The following is a 7,194-nucleotide window of genomic DNA, read 5'->3' as shown; positions in this document are numbered from 1 at the left end:
CACGCATAGGGAAGGGGCTTGTAGCCCACCTCATGCCCTCATGCTTTCTGTCCTGCTCCCACCTGCCCGCTGACCACCCTTCCTGGCACAGCCTCTCTCCTCTCCCCCTCCCCATGGACGTTATAATAAACGGCACGTGTCACTGGCTTCCAAGGCTCTGTGTTTCTGTGCTAGAAAAAGACTAAGGGGGGTGTGTATGGGGGGGGTCACTTCCCCAGCACCAAAGGCGACAGGGTAGCTCTCAGTGAGGGTGATAGGGAACACTTAGAAATGCGTGGCAGTCACAATAACCAGGGGCCCCTGGTGGCGTTTATGGGCAGTGCCAGAGTGCTAAGTCCAGGGAGGAACCGAGCAGCATCTGGGGGCTGAGCTGGGGCTGGCAAAGGCAGTGGCCCACAGGGCCCTGAGCCTCCTCATCCTCCCTCTAACTGGGGCCCCCAAAGGTGGCCCTGCAGGGGTCTCAAAAGTCATACTGGGGCCTGGCAAGGTGGCTCACACCTGTAATCCTAGCACTCTGGGAGGCCAAGGCGGGCGGATTGCTCGAGGTCAGGAGTTCGAAACCAGCCTGAGCAAGAGTGAGACCCCGTCTCTACTATAAATAGAAAGAAATTAATTGGCCAACTAATATATATATATAATTATCGGGGCATGGTGGCGCATGCCTGTAGTCCCAGCTACTGGGGAGGCTGAGGCAGCAGGATCGCTCGAGCCCAGGAGTTTGAGGTTGCTGTGAGCTAGGCTGATGCCATGGCACTCACTCTCTAGCCTGGGCAACAAAGTGAGACTCTGTCTCAAAAAAAAAAAAAAAAAAAAAAAAAAAAAGTCAAACTGCAATGTCTGCAGCAGCCAGCAGGTGTGAGACAGGGAGGGGCGAGGACTGTGGTGCTCAGATCCAAATCTTTGTTATTCTTGTGAGGAATCTGCTGCCCATCAGGCTCATGCCCCCACAGGAGGGACGGAGGAAGGGGTCCTCGTTCCACCTGTTCTTGTCCCTGGGGTCTCCACCCCGCCCAGCCTGCTGCAGCAGCGAGGAGACCCAGGCACCTGCAGCAGCCCCCTCAGCTGCACTTCTCCCGTCCTTCCGGAAAGCTCCCTGGCTTCCCCTCTGTCTCCGGCAGGGACAATGGGGCTGGACACGTGAGCTTTTCAGCCTCTAGGGCAGAGACAGCCCCCAACTTCCCTTAGATGGGAGAACTGTCATCCCCAGACAGGTCTAAATCCTTCCTGTCCAAGTGTAGCACCCAGCTTCCCGGGGTAACTGGCTTCCTCCTGTGTGTGCTGAGCCCACCCCTCTTATGCTCGGCAGGGGACTGGCCTGTCCCACCTTCCTTGATCTGCCGATTGAGGTGATTGAGTCTGGGCACGAGCAGTGACTCCCCATCCCCCACTCCTGGTTTCAAAGACTAAACCCATCAGCCTGGACACAAAGCTGCCTCTTCCCCCATTGTCACCGCCCATGCCCAGCCCCCACAGGAATCTTCTGTCCTGGCAGCCCTCCCCTCCTTCTCCACCTCCAGTCTGGCCTGAGAGAGTAGGTCAGACCCTCTTAAGGAGCCTTTTAAGAGACTGGCTCCTGTGGCCCATCTTCCCTCTCAGAGAGCTGGTGACTGGCCCCAACTGTCCTCCGCAGAGCTGCTCTCGGTGAGGAGCGGAGGGCCCTGGGGCAGGCAGGGAGGGGTCACGAAGGTGCTGACCCAGCCCTTGCTCCTTCCTACAGCGAGATGCCACCCACATCAAGCCAGGATGGAAGGAAGCAGAAAACCTCCCAAGCCAGGACTGTCACCTACATTTGTAACAAAACTGGAGTGACTTATGAGCACACCTAGCATAGTGGCTCCAGGAGCACATTGTCTGGCTGGGCGTCCTTGGGCAACTTGTTTTGCTCCCTTAACAGTCTCCTTTTTCTCATCTGTCAATTAGGGGTGACAACCTATCACAGAGGGGTGCTGCACCGACAACTAACATAATGAAAGTGAAGCACTTACGCACATTGTTTCTTTTTCCACTGCAATATTATCTATAATAGTAAAAAATAAAAAGGAAAGAAAAAGCAAGTGCTCAGTTGTAAACACATTAGATACTACACCCAATAAAATATCAAGTGATTGAACTAAATAACACAAACGGGCTGGGCACGGTGGTGGCTCACACCTGTAGCCCTAGCACTTTGGGAGGCTGAGGCAGGAGGATCGCTTGAGCCCAGGAGTTCAAGGTTGCAGTGAGCTATGATCGTGCTACTGTATTCCAGCCAGGGCCACAGCAGAGCAAAATTCCGTCTCTAAAATAAATAAACAAACAAACACAAATGACATGACACTTATGATATAAGGTGAAATAAGCAAGAAATAGTCCTTGGCATTAATAAGTGTTTCCTGGCATTAAATATCAGCAATGGCTATATAGTAATAATACAATATTATCTAAATCATGGGAAATGAGACACATCATTCTTCTACCCCTCTGATTCCATCCCAGTTCAACTTCACTTGCCCTCTTACCCATGTCTGGATGCCTCTGGAGGCCATTCCCACTATGTCCTTGCTGTCTCCCAAGGACCCGTAACCATGGGCAGGCAGTCCCACACTCTCTGCTCTTTCTGTCCTGTCCTCTGCTCACAGCACCAGGTCGCTGAGTTGTGCTGGGGAAGGGCACCAAACCATGCTGCCCACATCCTCCCCAGCTCATGTGGGTTAACCTCGACTGAGGCCACAGGACAATCTAGATTTCACTTCCTGATGACTAAGTGTCATTCTCCACGACCACTGCCCCCCGTTCCCCCAGAACTTTCTCCACAGCCTCCAAGTTTACCGTAAAGACTAAGGCCACATGAGAACAGCCTCAAGTCCACGTCTCCCCTCCCTCAGAACGCCTTCACAGCTTTGTCCTCTGGTCTCTGAGAAAGCGGGATCTTGTGCTTGAAAACTGTAAGAGTACCAAGCAACAGATTAGATGCCACACAGCGACAGCTGCAGAGCCTGACAACATGCTGAATGGCAAGATAAAGTCAAGCCGGATGAGCTCATTAGCTTTTTTAAAACCAGTTTTTTAAAAAAATTATAGTAAAATACATAAAAGATTAAATTTGCCAGCTTAAGGCCCAGTGCAGTGGCTCACACCTGTAATCTGAGCACTTTGGGAAGCTGAGTTAGGAGGATTGCTTGAGGCCAGGAGTTTGAGATCAGCCTGGGCAACATAGCAAGACCCCTCCCTCTAAAAAATGTTTTTAAAAATTAGTCGGCTATGGTGGTGAGCACCTGTAGTCCCAGCTACTTGGGAAGCTGAGGCAAGAGGATCACTTGAGCCCAGGAGTTCAAGGCTGCCAAGAATTAGGATCACACCACTGCACTCCAAACTGGGCAACAGCGCAAGACCTTCTCTTAAAAAAAGATTCCCACCATGCCAGGCATGGTGGCTCATGCCTGTAATCCTCATGCCTGTAATCCTGGGAGGCTGAGGTGGGCGGATCGCTCAAGGTCAGGAGTTTGAAACCAGCCTGAGCGAGACCCCGTCTCTACTAAAAATAGAAAGAAATTAGCCAAACAACTAAAAATATATAGAAAAAAATTAGCCGGCCATGGCGGCACATGCCTGTAGTCCCAGCTACTTGGGAGGCTGAGGCAGGAGGATCCCTTGAACTCAAGAGTTTGAAGTTGCTGTGAGCCAGGCTGATGCCACGGCACTGTATCTCAGGCAACAGAATGAGACTCTGTCTCAAAAAAAAAAAAAAGATTCCCATCTTAACCATTTTCAAGTGTACAATTCAATGGCATTATTTTCAATTCTCTTCGTAGATTCTTATACATCTTTCCAGAGTTCATCTATGCAAATACAAATATATAAATACATATTCTTACTTCTCTACCCTCTTTGCACAAAAAGTAGCATGTTATACACACCAGTCTACACTCTCCTTTTTTTGATTTAAAAAAAATATATAGGCCGGGCGCGGTGGCTCACGCCTGTAATCCTAGCACTCTGGAAGGCCGAGACGGGCGGATTGCTCAAGGTCAGGAGTTCGAAACCAGCCTGAGCAAGAGTGAGACCCCGTCTCTACTATAAACAGAAAGAAATTAATTGGCCAACTAATATATATAGAAAAAATTAGCCGGGCATGGTGGCGCATGCCTGTAGTCCCAGCTACTCGGGAGGCTGAGGCAGGAGGATCGCTTGAGCTCAGGAGTGTGAGGTTGCTGTGAGCTAGGCTGATGCCACGGCACTCACTCTAGCCTGGGCAACAAAGCGAGACTCTGTCTCAAAAAAAAAAAAAAAAAAAAAAATATATATATATATATATATATATATCTTGAGAAGATTACAGATTAGCAAGGGGAGGAGGCTAGAATGATCCATGTGGTAAAGGCTAGAATGATCTCCATCTGGTAACTGATTAGACCTGGAGATAACAATATGAATTCATGTTTAGCTTAATATAGATATAAATGATTATGTAATTATAGATCTATGAATATACAGGATGTAAGTTAATATACACACACATATTTCCTTAATCTTTCAGCTGAGAGGCCCTAAAAGCAACAATATTCCAGTAGCAATGAGTCTACCTAGTGCCCAGTACTTGGTTTCTAATACTGTTGTCCAAGAAATAGGAGAAATTTGGTGTGGGATATACAAAAACTCTGTACCATCTTCATAATTTTTTTGTAACTCTAAAACCATTCTAAAATTAAAAATTTATTTTTAAAAGCAATTAAAATATATATCTTGGAAATATTTTTTATTGGTATAGAGAGAGCTTCCTTATTTATTTATTTATTTTTTAAAGACAGTTGTAGCTCACTGCAGCCTCAAACTCCTGGACTCAAACGATCCTCCTGCCTGAGCCTCGCAAGTAGCTAGGACTATAGGAGTGTGGCACTGTGCCCTGATAATTTCTTTTTAAGTTTTATTTTGATAGAGACTGGGTCTTGCTATCAAAATGCCCATGCTGGTCTCAAATTTCTGGCCTCAAGCAATCCTCCCTCCTTGGCCTCCCCAAAATGCTAGGATTATGGGCGTGAGCCACCACACCCAGCTAGCTTCCTTATTTTTTATAACTGCATAGCATTGTACTATATTAAAGTCTAAGCATTTATTTAGCAGTTCTTTATTGACAAAGTTTATAATCTTTCATTATTATAAATAATACTACAATGAATAACACTATACATATGTCATTTTATCCCACTGTAAATATTTCTATAGGATAAATTTCTAAAAGTAGGATTATAGGGCTAAAGAGTAATTCTGATAAATACTGAATTCTCCTCCATAAGAGTAGAACCAATTTGTATTCCCACCAGCAAGATAAGAGACTATTTCCCCACAGCCTCAAAAACACAGTGTGTGAGCACATTTTTGTATAGGTCTAATCAAGTAGAAGAAAAATCGTATTTCAGCATAGTTGTAATTTACATTTCTCTTATTACAAATGAGATTCAGCAAATATTCATATTTTGTTTTTGCTTTCATTTCGTTTTCTGTGAACTATGTCTTTATAGTCCTTGCTCTTTTCTTTTTCTTTTTTTTAGAGATGAGGTCTGCCTCTGTTAGCCCAGGCTGGAGTGCAGTGGCTATCAATAGGTTGGATCATAGTGCACGGCAGCCTCAAACTCCTGGGCTCAAGCAATCCTCCTGCCTCAGCCTCTCATCTTTACCCATTTTTGTACTGGGCATTTTGCGTTTCCCTTACAAAATTCCAGGAGCTATTTATATTTTAGGAAGAATAGACCTTTGTCTGCCAAAGGGATTGCAAGTATTTCCATTTGTCATTTGTCATTTGTCTTTCCACTAGGTTTTAATGCCTGCCACATGGACTCTACCCCTTCTCTCCATTAGAACTGCTCTCCCTAGGCCACCTGTCCCCTCCCAAAGCCACATCCCAAAGCTTCTCTGGTGCCTTACTTTTCCTGGTGACATTTTGACCTCTTGGTAACATTTGAGTCTAGACTGAAGACTCTACTTGTATGTAAATAACAATTTATTGTGTCCTTCTGATTTTAGGGATTACAAATTCCCATTAGAACATAGAAAATACAGAAAACGACACAGAAGTAAACCAAAACGTACCTTTGATTCCACCTCCCAGGGTGATTATTTCCTGTTCTTTATTAATGCCTCTGTGTGTGGGGTGTGTGTGTTTATTAACAAAATAAATGGCTTCAGTTTGCTCAGTCCCTGTGTGAGTCTATGACTGTGCTTTTCCACCTCTTGGATTGCTCTTTGTGCTTACTCTACCTCCCAAAGCAGGTGACCTCGAGGTGCTGACGTGGGAACCTGCAGCGACCCCTGTGCCCATCCCCACAGCAGCCTCCTTCTCCCTCCGCCACTGCCCTCCCTCCCCGCAGCCCCGCACAGAGCCAGCGCACTCTAGGTCTCCTGGGGCTTCAGAATCACCCTGCTGAGAAGCTGAGTTTTCCAACCCACCCCCCACCCTGGTTTCCCTGTTTCTGTTGGTGGCACCAGCCAGGAGGAACGTTCAGGACTCATCTAAGCGTTGTTCATGGCCCACACATGGGTCCACTAAGCATTCCCAGAATTCACCTGCTCTCTGGCCTCCTGTCTTCGCTCCCGCTCTTCCTCACCTGGCCTCTGCCCCCTCCCTGCGGCATGGGTAGGGAGGCTGATTGTCACCTTCTGCCCATCCTCATCCCCAGAGCACCCCCCTTTTCTCCTGGGGTCCCTCTGGGAAGCCTTCCTCCCTGCCTGGCCGCTCCTCCTCCAGGCCTTAGCTTGAGGCTCCTGCGGGAAGCCTTCTCTGATGTTCTGCACAGACTCAACCCGTGCCCCACGCAGGCTGGGTGCCCTGGACTCCTGAGGGAGGCACCGGGCACTGCCCCAGCCAGAGCATTTCTCTCTCCACATTGTCATTTCCTGTTTACTCCCCGCTCTCCTGTTGACCACACGTGGAGAGCAGGAATATCTTTCATTGACGTATTTCTAGTCTGCACACAGTGAAAACTAAATGAGTTTGTTGACTAAAGAAACCAACAGCTGTCCCAGCTAATGTGACCACCCTCCATTTGAACCTCCAAAGCTATTCATCCAGGATGAATATTTCCCTTTGTCATTCCACTAGGTCGTTTTTTTTTGTAAAGGGGGTTTATGAGAAGGGGTACTCAGTTTCCTTGTTTGTGTTTGTTGAGACAGAGTCTCACTCTGCCACCCTGGGTAGACTGCAGTGGCATCGCTGTAGCT

The sequence above is a fragment of the Microcebus murinus genome, chromosome 5 (genome assembly GCF_040939455.1).
Source record: "Microcebus murinus isolate Inina chromosome 5, M.murinus_Inina_mat1.0, whole genome shotgun sequence".
NCBI lineage: Eukaryota > Metazoa > Chordata > Mammalia > Primates > Cheirogaleidae > Microcebus > Microcebus murinus.
This window is presented reverse-complemented; position numbering follows the sequence as displayed.